Source organism: Cupressus sempervirens, chromosome 10 (assembly GCF_028749045.1).
Source record: "Cupressus sempervirens isolate cs-2001-9-10 chromosome 10, ASM2874904v1, whole genome shotgun sequence".
Taxonomy (NCBI): domain Eukaryota; kingdom Viridiplantae; phylum Streptophyta; class Pinopsida; order Cupressales; family Cupressaceae; genus Cupressus; species Cupressus sempervirens.
Window position 1 is genome coordinate 627,491,295 of NC_143127.1, and position 13,667 is coordinate 627,504,961.

Sequence of the window (13,667 nt, forward strand, 5' to 3'; positions counted from 1 at the left end):
ATGAAAGAGCATCATCAACTTGTTTTGACCAATTTTTTATAAAGAGTTTGTTTGGAAATAAATCCCCAGCTCTAAAATTAGTAGCATTGAGTTGGACAATTTGTTTTGGTCATGGTTAAAGTATGGTCATTTTTCTTTAGTTGAGGGGATAAGTGTTTCATAAAATTCTTGTTACTATGAAGACAAAATTACTACTACTTGAAGGCAATAAGTGAAAGGAGAGTACAATTTTTTGTGGAAAAAGATTTGTCCTATTTTTAAAGCCCTACATTCTTGAAGTATTCTATGCTCTTCTAGCTGAAAGAAGATTAAAGATTGAAGTATTTTGACTTCAGAAATAAGAGAATAAGTATTCCTTTTTACATGGTGTGCTATGGTTTAGTAGTAGAATATGAAGTAAATGAACACTAGTTTGATTATTGATGGTAAATAAAAGATCAAGCATATTGCAATTTGTGAGAAGAAGATTGGTTCTTTGTTCCTAAAGCATTCAATCATCCTATAGCATAGTTTGAAGTGAATATTATAAACAAATTTATGTTTATGTCATACGTTCCTATAGAAGAGCATGTTCCTCTAGCAAAGTATAATGTGCATATTGTAAAGGTTTCTAGATTTATGAGTGTGAGCCTTTGAAGCAACCCTTCAAGTTGAGTATATCCACAAAAGGTTCCCAGAGTGCATCTTTGCATCATTATGGAAGAAGAAGAAGCAAAAAGAAAAAGCTACAATCAAAGATATTCTATATTTACTACAAAGTGAAAATGAAAGAACATGGTATGCAAAGTTATAGTTAACAATGGTTCCTTTGAAAATATAATCTCAGTAGAAATGGTTGAGAAACTGAATCTTCCAAGAATACCTCATGATTTACCTTATAGAGCATATGGGTTAGGAGATGAACAATGGATTGGTGTCTTTGAAAAGTCATACGTTTCTTTTAATACTGGACCATATTTTGAAACCATTAAATTTGATATTATCTCATTAAAACATTGTCACTTGATTTTGGGAAGAGCATGGCAATATTATAGGTCAACCATGTACGATTGTAGATAGAACACATATACCATCAACAAGGATGGAAAGAAGAAAATGTTGTTTACATTGAAGGATGATGCAACATGGAAGGAATCAATAGGTCTAGGTCTTATTGATAGGATGACATTCCCAATGCTCAATGAAGTGAAAAAGGAAGTGAGAGAAGTTTTGGTAGAGGATAATAAAACTATGGAGAAGGAATCCATGAAGAGTAAAGATGTATGTAAAGTCATGATAGAAATCTTAGCTATGACAGATGTATGTTTTCCTTTGGAAGGGCAAGAACACAAAGGCCAACAAGAATAGAAAGTGCATAAAGAACATAAAGTGCAACAAGAAGCAGTACATCAAATGAATTCTAATGAGAGAAGTAAAAAGGCAAGTCATATGGGAATTGAGAGTGATACAGTTGTGGTTGGAACACTAATGTGTCCTTTGAAGATAGAGATGGGTACAATGAGAAGGTACTCCTATGAAAGAAAGTTTGTAGGAAAATAATGAAGCCTTCAAATTGCATGATGAAGTGAAATGCCAAGAGAAATGGCATAAATATGAAGATAAATAATATGTAGAAGTAGGTCATGAAGAAGAATTTAATTAATAGGAAGAGTTTGAATTCATCATGGGAGAATGGAAAAGGCATGGTGGTAGTATGGAGACTCAACATGGAAAAGTTTCCAAAGAAGAGGAGGTTGAATATTTTTATGAAAAGGTAAAATATTTCCTTTGGGACATAAAATTCAGACTACATATTCAAGGTTATGCAATAATAATAAAAATTTGGAATGTGATGAAGTTACAAGTGTATGTAGCAGTCATACAAATTCCAAATATTATGAAGTGGATGCATAGTAAGTAGCAGATTATTTTTATTTTACCAATGGGAGACAAACCAAAGGTAAAGGTAAAGGAGAAATAGCAAATTCAAGAGATACAAGTTCAAGCAAGGCCAAGTTTTTTGATGGAGGACAAGTGCAAACCAAAATTTAAGCTCAAGGAATCTATATATTTTCTAATACTTTTCTTTGTAGGTGTTTCCAAGGACTTAAAAAAATTTGAAATTTGGGAGTATGGTGTAGGGGCACAAAGCAAATATTAGGCATACTTGAGTTTAAAATCTGAAATTTCAAATGTTAGTGTGTGTGTGATTTAGAGTTTTATGTTTTAAAATAAAAGTCCTTTTCCATGTGGTGGAAATATTTAGGTGGAATTCTTATAGTCCTACCCAACATTATCCACTTAAGACTTAGTCTAAGTTTATTTTAATTTGTTTTGTGAGTGTTAAATGTTTTATGGGGAAAAATTAAAATGAAGAAAATGATGCATATTCCTATAACATCATGTGTTGGTATTCAAAATGTAACTGCCACAAGAAATTTGTAATGGTTTCTTGGGAGTTACAATAGAAGGATTTTTTAAAAACAGAAAGGGTGCATATGGTAAGAGATATTTTGGGAGAAAGGGGAATATAATAAAGTCCTTGGGTTTTCTTGTAATTTTCTAAAGTTTATGTTGCATGGATGAGGTTGTGTAGTATTACATGCATTTTTCCATTTATTTTTATATTTCTTCTTTGATAACACTTGAGATCTCAAATTTCTATAGCTTAGTCATTTTCTCATTTTTCATTCCTTATAGGCTAGAACACTCTATTTTTTTGAGAGTGGACTTTACATAGAGGTTTTCTAAAGATCCTCCAGTGGTCTTTGTTGGCCATTGGAGGATCCTCTTTATTTTCATGTATTTTTTGTTTCTATATTGTTGTCTCATGTCATCTTGTAGGAAAATCAAATGGCTATGCAGGTTTAAGTGGGTAACATCTCTATGTGTTTATACAGTTTCTTAAACAACTACATATTTGTCACAAAGTCTTTACATGTTGAATCAGAGTAAAGTTTAGCATTTATGATTAACCAAATCCCTCTGCTTAAGAATTGAGTGAAGATTTTCTCCCTAGAAGCCAAACTCCACTACCACCTTAAAGGAAGAAGCTTGATACAAGAAGGAAATCCTAGAGCTTGATGAGTTCTTGAAGAATGCTTGTTGAATGCCTTGAAATTTTTTTTTTGATGTCTCATGTGTATGTCTATGCTTTCTTTTGGTAATACATGGACAAATGAAAATGAAATGTTTGAGCCTTTTTATGTACTATTTTTTGGGATAAAAATAATGCAGGCCAACCAAGACATATAATAAAACAATTTAAACACCCAAGATATTTTGAGCCCTAAGCCCAAAATCCCTTTAGGTATAGGTCAACCTAGTTGACTTATACTTGAGCGTATCATGAGGAAAGGGAACCCAAAGGTCTTGGAGAAAGTGAAGAAAGAATCATGAAATAATGAAAGTACCAAAAGATATGGCCAAAAAGGTGATAATAACATGTAAATGGCCATGCCTAGAAATGAGGGATGACCTATAAATTTGAGAAAGATAGGAAGGAGAGAAGGGGACCACAACCACACTAAGGAAAGCTAAAAGGTCTCAAAATTAAGTGCTTACATTTTAAGATGTACAATTGTGAATTATCTTTTAAGAAACTAAGTGTAGTAATTAGGGTAGATAAAGCTTAATTTGATGATAGAAATTGAATATTGAAGATGCATGTGATCAAATTTCCATGTAAAAAAAAGCAAAAATTTCAATATGTTAAGTATCTCAAAATTGGAATAGACTTTAAATATGATATGGATCAATCTTAAGTAACTTGAATTTTGACTTGAGGATACTAATTGAACCTCTCATGTGTATATCTAATATGTGATGTAGGAGAATCTTGGGTACTTTGGCAATCTTGCATCAACCAAAAATATTTCCTATTGAGTGTTCCTGCTATTTTTTGAGGAATGGCCCTTGCTCCTAGTGTTCTTTCTTTCCACATAGTTGGAGACTTAATGAGGACCTATCTGTTAGAATATATAGTCCACCGATATAACTGAGGGGTAGGGGGGTGTGGGGCGGGGGGGGGTGTGTGAATCAGTTATACAACTATTATCACTAATATCAATCTTAAACAAGCTTAACCATATGAGTAATATAAAATGAAACCACAACAAGATACTCATACACAATATCACCAAATATGTTAACAAGGGAAACCCTTGATCAGAGGGAAAACCCCCAAGGGGTGTGGTACCCACAAGATGATGTACTAATATAAATGTTCCTTGTTAGAGGATGGAACCAGTTAGGAATCTATGAATACATTTAGTATATATGAGTCCCTATTAGGAGACTTTGAATCCCTATTAGGAGATTCAAAACTTGTTAGGAGTTGTGGAAGATAGCTAGACCCACTACCCAAATGGCTTCAAGGGAAAGACCAATGAACCCATTGTCCAAATGATCTCTATATTATTCCTTACAGAATAATAGAATGGTATTGTACTGTTCCTTCCTCTTTCTTTTTCCTATCAACCAAACCTTTTCTCCTTCTGATCTTGTAATTAGATCACAAATCTCATATCCAATAATCACTTGGATCACTTACATGCATTCAATAAGAAATCTGCATCTTTTTCACACTTTACACTTCATACAATGATCACAATACTTGAACACACATCACAATCAAGGAAAACATCTTTCCTTTATACTATATCTTCATAATAATTCCTTGAGTCAGCCTTGAGGCTTTCTTGATTAAGTATAGTAAGATAATTAATTAATTACAATTACAATGCACTATCGGCTCACAATCTTATACAAAACTTCACACGTACGATACTAGGGCTTGTGCTTTCACTGACATCATCAATTCACTATCCTCTGTCACTGCCTAACTACACATCTCTTCATTACATCTTAGATGTAAGATAGCCAACAAACATCAAAAACCACTTTCCCAATACTTTGTCTCTGAACTGCTCTCTATAAGTCAGGTAAAAATTTTGTATGTCTTTGACTCAGACTCTGCACACTTGACCACATCATTAGGACATTGTACCAAACATGTCCATGATTGTGCATCACCAAAAAATCAAACCATTGTTCGTACCATCAAGATCTTTGTCTGCATATTGTGCTATGTTGACATCAATGACAAATATAGTCATGAATGCACCATGTCAATACTCTCCAATGCTTAGAATTCCCTCCAAAGTAGTATCATCAGCATTCATGCTAACATTATCATGGATCACTCTTCTATGTTTGTGGAATTTAATTTCATTCCTTGTGGGAGTTATATTTCATTTACTCTAGGCATTTTCTTTTCTTGGCATACCAAGTAACATGTAGGCTTTGGCTTCTACAAGTTTTTTGTGATATCAAGGCTTTCTATGACTTTTGGGATCTCTTCTTGGATTATGTGTGGCACTGTCTTTGTCCCCATAGATATTAGTTTTCTTAAATGTTTGGTTCTTGACTTCTCCTTTGGGGAAAGACTTATATTTTGTAATAAATTTCCTGACATTCTAACTTGTGGTCTTGCTAGCTATCTATTTGAGATCTAGGATTAGAGTAGGTAGTACTTAGAAGAGTAGAAGGAATATATCATAAGTTTGTCCCTATAATCCCAATATTCTAAGATTGTAGATTGTATTCTAGTTGTGTATGGCTACAACTAGGTAGGCCTTATGTCTAACGTGTCATAAGAAGTTTGTCTCACCATATATACATTTGGAATCAATATATCATTTGGTTTCTTTTATTTTGTGTTGACTTCAATTTTGTTACTCTAGTAGGGTTTTTGGTGAATGATCCTTTGCTTCATTTCACCATCCTACCTTACATAAGTGGTATCAGAGTGAAGGTTTATTTCCTTGCAAAGTTTTGGAATCATGGAGAACCTTGATTGGATTTTTTATAGGGTGGTAGATCTAGTTTCTAAACCTATAACTTGTAGAGGGTTACAATTCTTGCAAGAACTATGATAAAAATGGTTCAAGGTAGAGGAAAAATAGATAATGCTATAATGGTCATGTTGAGACAAATTGTAGCTAAACTTGAATTTGTTGAAATATCCCATAGAAGAGGAGTACATCTTGATGGTGTTAGTAATGAATAAGAAGTAGTTGCACCTAATCCTAAACCTATAGAAGAAAAAGATGAAATGATTTTTAGATATTTTTCTAGAGAAAATCCCAAAGCTTGTTTTGAACTTTCAAGTTATTGTGGAAAGCTTGATATTGATGCTTTGTTATATTGGATCTTTGAGATTGAGAAGTATTTTGATTATGAGAGTATCCCTAAGGATAAGAAAGAGAGAATAACATCAACTAAGTTGAAAGGACATTCTTCTCTTTGGTGGGAACACTTGTCAACTAATAGACAAAGAAGAGGAAAGGAAAAGATCAAGACTTGGGTGAAAATGGTTGGTAAGTTAAAAAAGAATTTTCTTCATTTTTATTACCAAGTTAACTTGTTGAGAAGAATGCAAAATTTTAGATAGCAAGATCCACTAGTAAAAGTTTACATTGAAGAATTTTATAACTTAGGCATTAGATCTAGACATGTTGATGATGAGGTTAAAAAGATTGCTAGATACCTAAATGGGTTGAGAACTTCAATTCAAGAAGAAATCAATTTTGTAAAAATGGAAAGTGTTGAAGAAGCATATTAGTATGCCTTGAGAGTTGAAGAAATGTTGGCAAAGAAGCAATATCATAGACAAAGCATAAGGGGTGGAATATTCTAGTGAGGTAGAGGTAGATCATTATGGAGAAAGTAGCAGATCTGATAATACATCTCATTATAAAGGTAGATCAAAATAGAAAGAAGATAATGCTAGTAGAGGGATAGGTAACTACACTAGAGCTAATTATTTTGGTTACTCTAGGAATAATAGTATTTTCAAATGAGAAGATAGATCTCAGTTCAAGGCTACTTGTTTTAAATATGAAGATGAAGAATATGGAGCCTTCAAATACACCTTTCCTGGAAAGAAAACTTGATGTAGTAATATAAATGCTTTGATTCAAGAAGAAGCTATTAATCCTCCTAATGATCTTGAAAATGGAGAGAACCAGATGATCAAAAGAACTTTTTGGAATGAAAATGAATGAAGAACTAGTTTTGAGGAAAAGTGTTTTCAAGACCATATTTAAATTTAAGGAAAATATTGCAAAGTGATAATATAATAGTGACAATTTTGGCAATTTAGCATCTAAGGAACAAGCATGTAAGTTGCAATTGTAGATATTGAAACATCCTAACCCTTATCACATTTCTCTGATTAAGGATGAGCACAAGTTATTGTTAAGTGAGCAATGCCTTGTGAAATTTAAGATTGAAAATTATTTTGTGATATTATGCCTATGGAAATATGATAAACAAGCTTTGCATTATGGTAGATTAAATAAGTATACTATTTGGAATAATGGGAAGAAACAAGTATTGTTACCTTTGATAGAGAAACCTAAGGAAAATTAGTGTACCACAATAATATTTTGCTTGGTTTAAGGAAATTAGTTTGTGAAGGAAATGAATAAACATAATGTATTTTTTTCTTTGATCCATAGGAAGACTAAGAAACAAGATAAAATTGAGCATGCACCTGAGGTAAGATCTTTGTTGACTAAATCTCAAGATATTATTTTTAGATAATGTACATGATGGATTACCCCCTATAAGAAGTCTTAGTCATTTTATGGGTTTGATACCAGGAGCTAGTTTTCCTAACAAAGCACCACATAGATTAACACCTACAAAGAATAAAAAAATGAATAAATAAGTGAAATAATTACTTGAGAATGGTTTGAATAAAGAAAGTTTGAGTCCTTGTGCAATACATGTTGTCTTGGTACCTAAAAAGAATAGAGATGGATAATGTGCACTGATTCTAGAGCTATAAAAAAGATAATACTAAGTATAGATTTCCTTTGCCTAGGATGGAGGAGATTATGGGTCATTTAAGTGGAGCAAAGTATTTTACCAAAATTGATTTGACAAGTGGATATCATCATATTAGAATCATAGAAGGGGATGAATGGAAGACTAATTTTAATACTAATAAGGGTTTGTATGAGTGCTTGGTTATACCTTTTGGTTTAACTAATGCACCTAGTACTTTAATGAGATTGATGAATGAGGTTCTGAAAAAATTCTTGGGTAAATTTCAGATTGTATACCTTGATGACTTACTGATCTACAGTAAAACTAAAGGGGAACACATAATTCATATCAAAAAAGTGTTGCAAAGGATGAAAGAGGAAAAATTGTTGATAAATTTGAAGAAATGTTCTTTTATGAAAGAAGAGATTGTGTACCTTGGTTTTGTGATCTTCGCTAATGGATTTAATTTTAACCTTGAAAAGAAAAAAGGGATATTTAATTGGCCTACACTAGAGAATGTTGAGGAAATTAGATCATTTCATGTCTTGGCAAGTTTCTATAAGAAGTTTATCAAAATTAAAGTTCAATATGTAATGCTATGACATAGACAATGAGAGCTTATTCAAAGGAATTCAGATGGACACGTGGAGAAAAAAAATGATTTGAGACATTGAAACAAAAGGTAGTAGAATTACTTGTGCTTGATTTAACTAATTTTACTAAAGTCTTTGAAGTTGATTGATGCTAGTGGGAATGCAATTAAACCTATGTTCTAAGTCAAGAAGGTAAGCATGTAGCTTTCTATAGTGAAAAGTTGAATGATGCTAAGAGGAAATATTTAGCTATCATCAAGAGTTATATGTGATCGTTCAAGCTTTAAAGAAATGGAGACATTACTTGATTCCTAGAGAGTTTGTACTATACACTAATCATCAATCCTTACAACATTTAAGAAGTAAGAATAAGTTGAATCAAAGGCATATGAAGTGGGTTGATTATATGTAAAAAAATTCTTTTGTAATGAAGCATAGAAGTGGAAAGTCAAAAAAAGTAGCAGATGCATTGAGCAAGAGAAGAAGCTTGTTGACATAGATGAAAGTTGAAGTACTTGGGCTTGAGGATTTGTAGAACTTGTATGAAACTGATCTCAATTTCAAAAAACCTTGGAAGCTTTGTAAGAATCACATGGCTCATGAGCAAGATAAGTGGGTTGATTATTTCATTCAAGAAGATATGTTGTTCAAAGGAATTTAGTTGTGTATACCAATAGGATCTTTGAGAGATAATATCATTAAGGAGAAACATAGTGGTGGACTTATGAGACATTTTGGGATTGATAAGATAGTAAAGTAGATTTCAGAGAGATACTTTTGGCCATAGTTGTATAGGGATGTTCAAAAGATGGTGAAAAGTTGTAGAATTTGTCAAGTAGCTAAATGAACTAGTCAGAATGTAGGTTTGTATACACCTTTACCTATTTTTGATAAACCTTGGGAAGATATCAATATGAATTTTGTTCTTGGATTACTTATAACTTAGAGAGGTAATGATTCTATCTTTGTAGTGGTTTATATATTTTCCAAGATGACACATTTCATACCTTGTAAGATGACATAAGATATAGTACACATAGAAGATCTATCTTTCAAAGAAATTGTGAGATTAAATGAATTACCAAAGACTATTGTTTCAGATAGAGATACTTAGTTTATTGGATGTTTTTGGAGGACACTTTGGAAGAAGTTGAAAATTGAGCTTAAGCTTAGTTCTACATTTCATCCATAGATAGATGGACAAACTAAAGTTGTGAATAGAAGTTTGGGTAACTTTCTGAGATGCTTGATTGCGGATAAACCTTGTAAATGGGATTTGATTTTGGCACAAGAAGAGTGTGCATATAACTATTTAGTGAACATAAGCACTAAGAAGAAACCTTTTGAGATAGTGAATGACATGAATCTTAGAGGAACTACAAAGTTGAGAAAAATTGATACTAAAATAAGGTGTAGTGTTGAAGAAGAAGAATTTGTTGACTTTATAAAGAATTTGCATGAGAAAGTAAAGAGTAATCTGAATGACAATTTTCAAGGATATAAGGAAATCAAAGATAAGAAGAGAAGACATAAAGTTTTGAAGTTGGAGATGAAGTAGTGGTACATCTAAGGAAACACATATTTTGAGTTGGAACATATAGCAAGCTGAAGATAAAGAAATTTGGTGCTTGTAATATAGTGCCCCACCCAGAGATTCTTGGAACAAGGATAAATAAAAGCCAATATATCTTTTTTTTAAAGAGTAGAATCAATCACATCAACATGCAATCAATCAAAAGATCACAACAGAAGACTTAACCATGAAATCCAGGCAACCAATGAATCTCCAAGCGTCACTACTTACTCATGCGTCCAAAACCAACTATGAAAGTTCATGCAAACAAGATGCTAATGATCTTTGACATGTCGGGACCTAGGAAGGGGCACATACCAAGAGGGTACCCAAAACACCCCTCGACTCTCAACCAACAAGTCTGGAGATACCTGATGTTTTCCCAGGTAGATTTTTGTAAGAAATTAGGCAATACTTTTCTAGTATTATATGTCATTTCACATTGGTACCAGGTGATGCTTTTCTAGTATCATGCAATACTTCTTAGTACTACTAGGCAACACTTTCAAGGATCACATGATAGACCTCAATACTACCATACAATACTTTGCCAGTGTCGTATGAAAGAAATTACAATTGTTGTGCAATACTTTGCAGTATCGCATGATATTTCTCCTTAAGGCCTGTGATACTTTTCTAGTATTGCCCAATGCTAAACTTCTATCACCTAGGTTTACAAGAAAACAAACTGACGAGCAATTTAAAGGGGAAAAAAGTTAGAACCTCCACACTACGGAGTACCGGATATACAAAAATCAAGGCTTGCACACTCGAATGAATGCAAAATAACCAATCATGCTAGAAAGGGATGAATAAAATATCTAATCACCTAAACGATATCATCTAGAAACAATGCAGAAAAGTAACATCGCAACAACATACATGAGCATAAATCAACTATCTTTGAAAACTAAAATAACATAAATCACATGGAAACATACTCTGAAAGAAACGGAGGCCATGTGAGCATCTAGCTCCATGATTGAACAAGGAGAAAGGTCAACTCTTACATTGATCCCCAACAATGGCAAAAGTAGTTATGCCTCCAACCACATAGAACCCGTAGGTTCACTCCTGCTATGCTGATGGAGATAATGATTTGATCTCAAACACATATAAGACAAACATCCATGGCTAACAATCATGCCAAGCAGTATAGAGGATTGAAACCAAGATCATGAGACAATGCACTACAACAGGTCTTGGTTAGAAACTCTATAGATCTACTATGTAGGGATTTTGGTGGAAAGTAGGTTGCTTGATACTCCCAAGCTCAACATCATTATAGATCGCACCCCTCAGGAGGCCAACATGTTGTGTCCCCAGATGAACCGTGCAAACAATATGGTATTTTCTCATCTTATTAATTACCCATGAATTTATTTAGTTATCACTTAATTAGAAACTCTTGATGTACACCTCACCAGGAACATGACTTGGGGTTATGAGAGAAGCCCCTCCACATTGGCCTACCCTACGTATCCATGCTCATCACACAATGAGTGCCTATAGGCATGCAATTTCCCAACCCAACCCTAATGAACATAACTCAACCGACAATCAAAGAGGACCTTGAGTTTCGCAAGAACTAGATAAGTGCACGCTTACGTGTGCATGTGTGGGCACACCAACTACATAATGATCATAAATAACAAGGGCTAAATGAGAAACAAAAAGGCACAAGTAAATCAATCACTCAACTGATCCATATCTGGGAGTACTGATTCAACACAAATCCCAATGCAATAAAATACAACAAGGGTTGGAAAGATATCCCTATGGATAATTTGGTTCGACAACCAACTATAGTGCCAAGAAAGCTCGAGAAATCAGGCAGCACAAAAATTGAGGCAAAAACTCAAAAAGTCAAAAACTTCAAAATCAAAACCCATTTTTCCTTTGGGTACAAAAGCCATGCATATGAAATAAAATCTAAGTTTGGAGTTCAGATGCAAAAATGGTTGGCATAATGGTGTAAAACCCCAAACCATCATCTCAAAAAATAGAGAAATGCTCATACCTAGCCAACTGGGTAGAGCTAACAACTGGAAAAGGAGGGGAACACTAGTTCTCAACCTCCTAACAAACAATTACCAAAAATAGAAGCAAAAATGAAGCTAGAACAATAAAATAGGAGAGCCCTACTTGACAGTAAAAGGGGAAAATACGAGAACCCAAAAAATAAAATAAAAACCTCACAGAAACTATTGAAATTCATAGCAGTACAAGGTCTCCCTGAGTTGGATCCAATGAGACCAATCTCGTGACGATCCCATGCCCATAGCTCCTGCAATGAAAAAAAACAATATTTCTTCTTTACGAGGATTTGAAATTTTCTCTAAAATTCCTATTTCAAAAGTCAAAAAGTGAGGAATAAAATTCCTTTTTAGATATATATTCACTTTTCAAGTGAATAAAAGGATTAGGGTAATTAATCAGACCACCTATTTAAACCTTGAATCAACCCAAACAAAAATAGGCTATTCCAAGTAATTGGAACTCAACTACGAAAAAATTATCATGAATTAAATAAAATAAGATAAAGCCCAAAATTCTCATTAACCAATAAATCACAATATTCCAAAATAACTTTTGCGACAATTATGAACCTCTATATGCATAGACAAGCTCACGAGTCTAATCACATAATGCAAATGAGTCTGAATTTATTAAATCATTGGAGGGTTTAATTAATCAATTAAACATGATATGTCAACCATACAAGGATGACATTGGCTAGGTAAGAACAACCAAATCACTAACTCCATTTGCCATTGTTGGGGATATAAATCCTACACACTGAACACGATCAAGTGCAATAACATATAATAATAATATAGCTGAAGCAATAAGTGCATTAAATCACATTTAAATCATCCATTTAAAGCACTCACTACATCATAAAACATCTCAAAGCAAGAATGAAGTAAATAGTCATAGCAACAAATCAAAGTATCCAGAATCCAATAAGTCCATCATATAATCATAAACAAAGTATATGTCTGAATACAAATTAACCAGTTATCATCATAAATCATCATGTCACATTAGTGAGCATCATCATGCAGATGTGATCAAACTGAACAACATAACATCTAACATCTATGATACTAGTAAATCAAAATATAGTATTTGACCATCAGGTCATCTCAAATGTCCTCAAACATGAGTATCTAGTATCTCTCAAAAACAAAATATTAAGGTACAAAATGCAAACACGGGAGGCACTACATGTAACATATTGAAGAAATATGATAGTGGAAATTCTTTTGAAGTTGAATTGCATGAAGATATGGATATTTCACATATACTCAACATTTAAAACATCTTTGATTATTCTAAATCTAATGAAGAGACAACTAGTAAACCTGATTATCCTAAGAATAAAGTAGAGAGAATAGAATTTTTTTTGGATACCAGAATCAACAAATACAACAAAGGAAAATATTAAAAAGAACACTTAGTTCAATGGAAGAATAAACTAGTTGAAGATAATTCTTGGATATCTAAAGCTAAGTTGGATCTTTACAACACTTCTCAGAATATGAGGGCTCCATGTAGACATCAATCCTTATTTATCTCAAGTGTTTGACGTAGAAGTTTCTTGGGTACTTTGGAAATATTGCATCAACCAAAAATATTTCCTATTTATTATACTTGTCTATTGTTTGAGGAATGGCCCTTGT